Source organism: Puntigrus tetrazona, chromosome 15 (assembly GCF_018831695.1).
Source record: "Puntigrus tetrazona isolate hp1 chromosome 15, ASM1883169v1, whole genome shotgun sequence".
Lineage (NCBI taxonomy): Eukaryota > Metazoa > Chordata > Actinopteri > Cypriniformes > Cyprinidae > Puntigrus > Puntigrus tetrazona.
The window spans coordinates 11,034,974-11,045,324 of NC_056713.1; positions in this window are offsets into that span (position 1 = coordinate 11,034,974).

Consider the following 10,351-nt stretch of genomic DNA (forward strand, 5'->3'; position numbering starts at 1 on the left):
TATATATATATATATATATATATATATATATATATATATATATATATGTATATATATATATATATATGTGTGTGTATATATATATATATATATATATGTGTATATATATATATATATATATATATATGTATATATATATATATATGTATATATATATATATATATATATATGTATATATATATATATATATATATATATATATATATGTATGTATGTGATTATCTGCAAAATAAAAATATGATGTATAAAAAATGACTTTATGTAATGGATATATTGCTGAAAACAATTTAAAGCGGTCGATATGGTTATTACAAATCAAATAATATACTTTAATGCATTATACTTAAAAGCAAATTGAAATGTAATATTTTCAAATACTCAATGTCATGTTAATTGCAATCAAATGAAAATGTGTTATCTGTATGATGAGCTGAACTTTGTATACTGTACATCGATGTATACAGCTAGCTGAACAACTTTGACTTTCTTATGTAGAACTTAAATACATCTTTATGTGTAATTTAATACTTACATCTACTTTCTTTGAAATTTACTGACAACATTTATGGTACAGTAAAATACACTTTTAGTCAATTAGCAATTTAATACATTTACATATATTAACTTACTATTAAAATTAATATTTGATTTAGTATGATGTCAACATGTCAATATTAAGTTTACCTCTTTATATCATGACAAAACCATGATTATTAAAACATGATTTAAAATGTAATTAAACGATTACAAAGTTAATTTTGATAAGAAACTGCAATGAAAGTGAACTTTGGCCTTTTATTTTAGTAAAATATGTCATTATTTACTATAAGTGTACCCTTGTGTCTTTCCAGATCATCATTTACTAAGTAACACTTAGTAAGGGCTTAGTAGTTAACATTTAGTTCATGCATTATATTCTGCACAGACAATGTTTGTTTACAGGGTATAAATATTAAGAGATATTAACTTTTGATATTAAAACTGAACTAGTAAGTTCTAAAATTAATAATAAGCTAATTGATGTGAAAGTATGCACATTATTAGTTAACCAATAAAACCTAACCGTAAAGTGTTACAAATTTAAGTTAATAATGACAAAATTGTTAGGTGAACTATGCCTTTAATCTAAGTTTTATTCTATAAAAGAAGACCTAAACTTCCAAAATGGTTCAAATCTGCAAACTCTGTTCATTTTCGGAATCTGAGTGATATTTCAGTCCAGTAAGGGCCATTTGTCTGATCTAGTCTCATTAGTAACTATGAAAAAACATAACAAAGAAATCCACAACTCTCTAGTGACGTGAAAGTCTGTTGCCAGTCAAACAACGGTTTAAAAATACTTAAAGCAATTGACATTTAATAGACGGGTCTGACATTCCGCCAATTAACAATAAGCGCTTTAGGATATTCAATGATCACAAGGGAATCAGGATTTAGGTCTTGTACACTGTAACCCATTTGCAAGTGCACTGGTGTCTTACCCCCAAGAGCTTTTGGTTTATCTCAACCCATCTTGACAGAGCAGCTCTCTGTGAAGAAGATCGTGACTGTCCTTGATGTGACACCAAAGACTGAGCTCCACACAGCGAACGCTTCCTCCAGCAGATGTTACTGCAACATCTATTGCTTCTCTATAGCTGAGTGCACAGTGATTACCGCTTTGGCCATCTTATTTCTCTCCATTTCTCACTGCACATCACCTCTTCCTGCGGACAATCACAGGACAGGAAAATAGAACGCTTTAGCCCCGAGAGGTCTGCTTAGATAGATGTCAGCCGGGTTGTGCGAGTCATCTTTTTGATCTGTTAGCCACAGCGGGTCTAGACAAACAGACAAGTTATTTTTATATCTCATTGGGGAATCATAAATTGAGTGTCCACTTCAGTATGGTGATTGTTTATTGAAACGTCTGCCACATGAGGTTTATAGAATATCACTGCGCTCGTTGCACTGTGACCTCTGAGAAGGTGAGAGTGGTCATTTGTGTGCACAAGAGCCAATTATAGCAGCAGTAATAGACATCATAGGAAATCATATATTCATTTAAGGATTAAGTACAAAATAGACCATCAAAAATCACAAAAAGCATCTATTTATTTTTATTTTGTAGTTTATTTAAATGTTTTTATTGTTGTCTTTTTGCCAGGACATATAAAGGGCTGCAAGTTTAGCTTTAAATGAAGCTGTCACTTATAAGGGCTTGACAGTTTTGGGAATCAATGGGTTGTATTTACTGATAAACTTGCTTGGCTTTGCTATTTGATATTAAAGGTGCATTCAGGAGTTATTTGCTGTAGCTACTAATGCTACAGTGGTGTTAAACGCTGTGTCTTATTGATGTTAATTAGCTTTTTATGTAAATTACATTTAGGCATATGCCTACTGCTTAGGCTATGAGTTTTAGGGAGCGGTCTGCATAATTAAGCAATTAATTCTCATACCTGTTTAAAAATCAGCAGCTCTCATGACTTTCTGCATCTTCTTTGTACGTTATACTGAATTAAATCCTTTTATAGAAAATCGATTATAGTCTGGTAACACTTTATAATAACTGCACACAATGAATCATTAGTTAAGCATTAAATAGTGAATTAATTCTTTATAAAGCATTGTTCCAACGCTTTAGTAGGTAGTGTATAAATACAGCTATAAATTGTTTGTTCTTGAGCATATCTAGTGTTTAATAATTGTATTATCATACTTTATTAACAACCAGTTTATTCATTTCTACATTATTTACAAACCAGTTATTTAGGAGTTGTCAGGGTTCGTAGTTTAGAAAGTGTGAGTAAATGATCCATAAGCTACAAAAATGTACATTTATAAATCTTCAAATGATAATGGCTGCTCAATGTGTTAATAAACGCTTTATTAACTCATGGTCCTGCTGTAATTCATGATTACATGGTCTGGTAGTTATAAAAGATTTAACAGTTGCCAGCCATCTATTTTTGTGAGCTCATCTAAAGTGAGGACTACTTATACCTCATAAAGCATTTACAAAGGAGATATAAAGGCTCCTTTATGTTCCAAACAGAAAAGTTAAAGACAGCACAGAGGGATACAGAACACATAAATAAAGATGCAAAAAAAAAAGAAGTGTACAGGGTTTTTTTTTCATCTTGAACAAAATATTGAGTTCTGTATCCCCATTTTTTTCTGTTAGGAACTGAAATCTCCTTTTATAATAGATATGTTTAAAAATCAAGAACAAGGCAGTATTTGTAGCTGTATTTTTAAACTGTTAACTAATGGGTATTAATGTTGAGACAATGGGTTATAAAAGATTAACTCACCGTTTACTAATGCTTACCTACTAATTCATAGCATGCAGTTATTATAAAACACTGACTGGACTTTTAGTTGCAGATACATCTGAGAAATTCAGAATTATTACGTCACAAAATTCACAATTAAACAATCTAGTTAGAACCTAGTTCATTTATTTCATCTATTAGTTCTCACAACAACAAAAAACAGAAATTTCTGCCTAAAACTTTTGAAAAAAAATAATAATTGGACACCGAGGTACATCATATTCGTGGAAAGTACCGGCCATATATTAAACCTCTGGTTGAAACGGCCATAATTTATCCATTATCCCTTAACCTTTTGGCAGGCAGTGCTCAGCTCTGGCATACAGAGATATCAGTGGACATCTGGCTAAATGGCTAAAATGGACAGCAGTGCAGAGTTATAAATATTCAGGTCTACTCCATTGTATTACCACAAACTACATAAACAATGCAGATGAATAGTTTTCAGAGGTTTGTCAACTTAAATCCATTTTTCTTGATAGATTTTCACTCCTGGTGTCAAGGCAAATCAGACCCTTGCATTTGCAACTGAGTTATTCCACCGAGGGTAAAAATGTGAATCAGAGCTCGGCTCGTCATAGATAATCAAGCCATCAGCATGCAGATGCCAAAGCCAGAGGTACAATCTCAAATGTATAATCAGGATGAAACGTGTGTGTGTGTGTGTGTGTGTGTGTGTGTGTGTGTGTGTTCAAGCAGCAACTGATCAGTGCAGAATGTGATACGGCATATCCGAACTTCCCCGCTAGAACTTGCTTTTCACACGCCACGCTTTTAGTCCCATTGTAATATGCCTTCTTAGGCTGTAGTGCTGTTGGTCAAATGTTGGCCTTGCTCCGTTCAGATGGATTCTTTTCCACGCTCTAATTGCAGCATTTAACACTAATGACGGAACACAGCAGCAAAGGCCAAAGGTGTCTCTTTAACTGTCCGTCAGCATTGGTTTGGTCACTCAAGGGCACATTAATAAAAAGACTATTTGAACCCTAAGGCCGTTGGTGCTCGTTTTTTGGAACACTGTTATTTCAGGTAAATAGATAATCATGCCGAGTGCTCTTTTATCTGAGTAAAACCGAATGGATTTAAATGATTTCTTCTAGTAAGAAACTTGACCTGTATTGAAAGGAATATATACTATATCTCTATGAATCTCACAAAATCTTGTCAAAAATGGGTTCAACCAAAAAAACAGGTAAAAATATTTAATTGTGTTAAATGACTCTAAAACCGTGTCCGCTTTTAGCTATGATAGGGATATTTAGTCATTTAGAGATGTTTAACATACATGAAAGACATTATAATACATTATAATTGGTAATTTTAAGAATGTGGAAAACTGATTTTGTGCCCAAGTTTGAAATGTGGGGTAGAGATAAGTATGCTTGTACTGAGTGCATGAACTATGGCGCCATTCTGCAGGCCATCGGCTGTTAGCATGAAACTGGTTCCCTCGACAAAAGCCGATGGGATTTCCATAGGTTTTTGGATTATCGCAAAAAATAAGCTCCCTAAAAATAAACGTACACATTTTGTCCATCGAGATAATCTTTACGAATTCTGATACCTAAATAAAAAAGCCACAAGGTTAAAGCTAAACTTAGCTTAGCGAACTACAGCAAAACGCGCGCGCCCGACCACTTTTTCAAACTTATTATTAACGTGTTCGATGGAAAGGATTCAGCCTGTGTATCAATTTGAATCTACGCTACATAATTAACCTTTTCATATAAGCTGGAATACATTACTAGAACCTAACTAAAACTGAAATGAGACGTGTAATAAATAGTGGAGTGAATAAATGAAGCAATCTAAAACTAAAAGACATGAAAAGCACGTATTTCTGTAAATTTCTGACTTAAGCGCATTGAAAGTCAATAAATCCTCAATGAGAATATTTTAATTGAAAACGTGTCTCCACGTACTATTCAATAAAATTATAGTGCGTCTATTAAATAACAGCAGAGTGAGCGGGTTTTTGGACAAAATGCCATTGCATCCTTGCTTCTAAAAAAAACTCAATAAGAGCTTCATATGTGGCCGTAAACATTTAATTTTAGCATGGCTGTAAGCCCTATGCATCGTTAGTTTCACTTTCACGACGACTAAGCCGATAAATGTAGTGTTTACGTGAAATAATCATATGAGTTTACCTTATGTCCAAACCCTGAATCTTCCCACCGTAGAGATGTTTTGCATTTGCATTTGAGGGCATTTATAATGCATTTATAATGTTGTTGAACAACATTATAAAAATGCGGCCACTATTAATTGGCGATTCTACAGTTAATTAAACTATAAATTACACTACGATTGGAAAATACGGAAAAAAAAATCACGAGTAGGATGTATCTGGCCTGTTGTATAGAACAAAAGCTGAAAGTATCTTGAGCTTATTTTAGGGGATTTACCCAAACTTCCATTCAACAAAGCCACTGACTGTACAATGCTAAAATGCTAACTCGCTTTCGGGTTTTCACCTGCAAAGTAACATCATAGTCCCCCCACTCTATTGTAGAGGTCGAGATACATCAATAATAACAAATCTGAAGGATTTGACAAAACATGGGGCCAGGTTTTAGAATTTCTCAATGTAATTGATGCAAAGCGTTCACAGTCAATGACTCTTGTTAATGACAAAAGCTAATAATAGAGTGTGATCTGTATTCATTAATAATGTATTTAAAATAGTGCCTTAAGTATTATTTCACAGTAAGTCAGGATAATGCGCTTTTTTTGGGGGGGGGGGTTTGCAATAATTATCATCATTATCATCATTTAAATACACATGCACAGGTCTAATCAACAATATTCATGAATTCGTATCCTGCTTATGCATTACCTGACCAGTTAAGTTGTAATTTGCCTTTGTATGCATTGTTCTGTCAAAGGTTATTACATTTTTATATTTTATTATTGTAATTATCTTTTATTTTCCTTAGTATCGTTGTCCTCTTTGTTCTGTGAAAAAAGCAAAACACTAAAATAAATGTAAAAAAAAGAGGTTCAGGTTACATTAGGCCGAAATCAAAGAGAGAAAATATAATACTGAGAAATATTATTGCCAATGAAAATGTAAGGAGAGTAATCCAATCCCTGCGTTGTAAAGTGTCATTTTAGACTAACGTTGTGTGTGTGTGTGTGTGTGTGTGTGTGTGTGTGTGTGTGTGTGTGTGTGTGTGTGTGTGTGTGAGAGAGAGAGAGAGAGAGAGAGCATGTGTATTACCTCTGAGTCTGTGCATCCAGTTTTCAACTTTGTTCACTTTCTCTACTAACAGCACCGGTGTTACCTCGCTTGTTAGAAGTCATGTTACGGATCAAGTTGTCAGAGTGGTGCTAACCATAATGGCATGTATGTTAATGTGTTTTCGTATTTAATAGAATTTTATGAGCTCTCGTTTTTATCATATTGATTACTATATTTATTTGATCGGCCCAGTGTCGTTGTGTGTTTTGAAGCCTTTCAAATAATACCAATTATTTGACGAATGATATGGAACTGTAATGCAGTCAAGAGCTGATGTTCTCCGTGCTGTTCCCTGAACGTTCGTCAGCCAGTCAGATTCAAGCAATCAACGGCTCTGTTGTATAAAACATATTAATATACTTACAAATGTAATTTATTCCTGATGGAAAAGCTGAATTTTCAGCATCATTACTCCAGTCTTCAGTTTCACACGCTCCTTCGGAAATCGGTCTGCTAATTTATTATCAATGTTGAAAACAGCTGCTTAATATTTTTGTGGAAAACACAAATAATAATTAAAAAAATAAGGTTACTGAGAAGAAAAACAGGATATTAGCATGCTTTTCAAAGAAAAACTGACAATTTTGCTTTGCCATGACATGAAAAGTACATAAGGCTACATTTGTTACTTTAAGCATATATTAAATTATGATATTTCACAATATTGCTGTTTTGATCTAATAAGTGCAGCCTTGGTGAGCGTGGTGAACATACAAAGTAGTAATTACTCAAAACATTTGACCAGTAAGTTTGTTTTGGGTTTTTTTTTTTTTGTGGCAGAGCTGAAAATGACAGGTTTCATAAGATTCCCTGTCTTATTTTTTGATTCTCTCATATGTGCAAAGTTTTGGTTGATTCATCGCTGTGGACTTTGGTTTTAACAAAGGCACAAACACGAGATCCTTTGTTTGCCTTCAGAATTAGACAGATAAGATGATAAAATGCAAGTTTTGGAGATTTACCAAGTGAACTTCAGCAAGCAGTGTGAAAACAGCACAGAATACACAAGTCCTGCTGCCATCCCAACATTCATCTCACTGTAGAGCATGTTTGTGCTAACCATGACCTAAAGCATTACAAAATCATCAACACACTGGGAAACCGAGGCCATACATTTTCCCCAAGTCCTTGATATGACAATTTTCCCCGTATATGCTTCCCAGCGCTCAATTTACTCTAACTGATGCTGGCAGAGGGAAAACAACTTCTAAATCACCAAGTTTTCTTATGTTTTGATCATTAAGAATACATAATGAGATAATTTATGATATCAAGTGAAGGGAGAGTTGACATAAAGTAAACAAGGTTCAGGCCAGATGCATATAAATTTGGTTAGTCAAGACATTCATCACAGATTAGCACAATTAAAATTCAGTTTCTGGTATCGATGCAGGTTTCTCAAGTAATGAGATGAAATAAATTTGCCCACACACCAAATAACCAAAGCAACCTAAAATGGCTATGTGTATCTGGATATTAGTGTATTATGCATTCTAACATTCATATAACAAAAAAATCTCTTGGAAAAATGTAATGTCTGTCAAAGGGGGAAATGATGCACCACTGCGTTAGATGAGAATTATTCACTGTTTTAATTATTTGATGAATCCGATAATTCAAAAATTAAAAATGAGGGCATTTTATACTGGAAAGATGCATGTGTTATTTCTTTGTGCTCTGTGCATATAAAAACATTATGAACATTTCTGGGCATTCTGCAGCTGAATTATGCCAAGTTATAGTCATCGGCTGTCACTTAATATGAAGCACTATTAGCCAACACAGCACAGGACAAACATCATGTCATATTTTTTCAGAGATGTTTTTCTGCATCCTATATTATTCAAGACTATTGGTAAAGGTGGACAGTTTGTCAAGTCAACATGAGAATAGGCGGTGATGATGACTGAGGGAAAAGTCAAAATGCATCCTTTTTTATGCTGATCACGTGACCAAGTTCATGGACAATTGCATATACTGTATAAACGGATATTGCCAAAATATCAAAATATTGGCAAAACTGATTATTAAATTTCAACAAGCTCACTTTTTTTATTCCGACCCTATTGTAGAATAAAAAATATATATATTACCTGTATTTATTGTTCATATACTGTATGCATAAATTAACAACTTAAAACTATTTCTTTTAAATTTGTAAATAGTTTGACTGGCTGAGTGACTTTACAAGAGTGTTGATGTAACAATCACAGCAGAGTGACTCATTTGAATCATTAGCTCAGCCGATTTGTTTGTCATTCATTTAGAACAACAAACGTTGTGTGTGTGGCTTTGTTCAACTATTTTCACTGATTGAAAAAAGTAATTGGCAATGTTGTGGCTAAAATAAGTTACTCAATACTACCTTGTTTAGTTAGCTGCCATATAAAGACGTTTGTCAAATTATGGATGCTCGAGTATTTTTCACGGCTAAAACAAATTGAGAACCATTATGGTTAGGTACATTGAGCTCTACACACCTTTATAGACCTTGCAATACATTACTTCAGATGTTAACAACTGGATTAATAAAGCTAATCATTGTCAAGCTTGTCCTTGACAATAAGGACACATAAAAGTCATTAACAATCATTCAATAATTTTCTCTAGCACAGTCATTATATTGCTAAAAAAATGCCCATTGAGCCTCAGTTTGGTCCCTTTGGGGAATTATGCCGGCGAAAAGCATCTTTATCCATCGGCAGCCATTAAATAAGTAGACATGTATTCTGATGAAATACAGTTTATTATGATAGATGTTTTACTAGTGCCCAATTTGTTTTTGAAAGGCTCCTAAAAGCATGAAATTCTGCTGCATTTATTTGTGGAGACTTGGTTCTGGGCTCATACTACCCACACTCCACTGTGCACAATTTACTCTGTATGTTAAGCTAACCCAAGCACACCCCCAAGGGCATTGCTCTTTGTTTGACAGACACACTTCCTTTGATCTGCGATTTTACTGTCATTTTCTTCCCAGAATGCATGTTTGCTAGTCATGGGCCCAGTATGTCCAGACTAGTACCTGCACACAGAGCTCTTGCACGCCGATTATGAGAGTATGTCAGCGGGTTCTCTAGTGTAGGCATCTGCTGCTGGCTCTAAATCTCCTCAAATAGCAGATTTCTGCAGCTGTTAGTGGCACTCGTACAATGTAGTGATGCTTTAGTGCTATACGGTACATTTCTGCTCCTAAATAGTGTTTTTTTCATCGCCACTTTGACGCACAAAGAACGTAACTCGATTTTAAAGAGCGCGTTAATGGTGTTTTAGCCCATGCCTTGGATTTTATTTTACAGGCTGAAAATGACAGAGGAGAGTCTATGGGCTGAATCACGGCCACTATAACAAGTGTTTTGTGGGTTACTTCAGTTCTAATTCAGTCTTCAGACAGAACGAAAACAACATTGAATAATATAATTTCCCTCAGCCAACTTCTGCGTAGCACAACGTGGCCCATTATGTGTTCCACACCATACTGCTGGTGATCCGCTTTCTTCAATTCCAAACTCCTATGAATTATTTGGATTCAGCCTTCAGAAGCATCAGAAATGGTAGCTGGATGGAAGTGTACGTTGAATGTAAAGAACAGATCTCGAGCTCCTCATGCAAGAGAATCCAATTCTCTTAGGACTCCATGTTTTATTCCACTGTAGACCAGATAGCTGTTATTTTAGAAACGAGCAGCTAAGTAGATGAAAAATATGGTTTAGATGCAAAGGGCTTTTAAAGCAAGACAACTTGGTTCCTGTTCAGTTCGCTTCCCTCTGACTGACACACAAAGTGAAA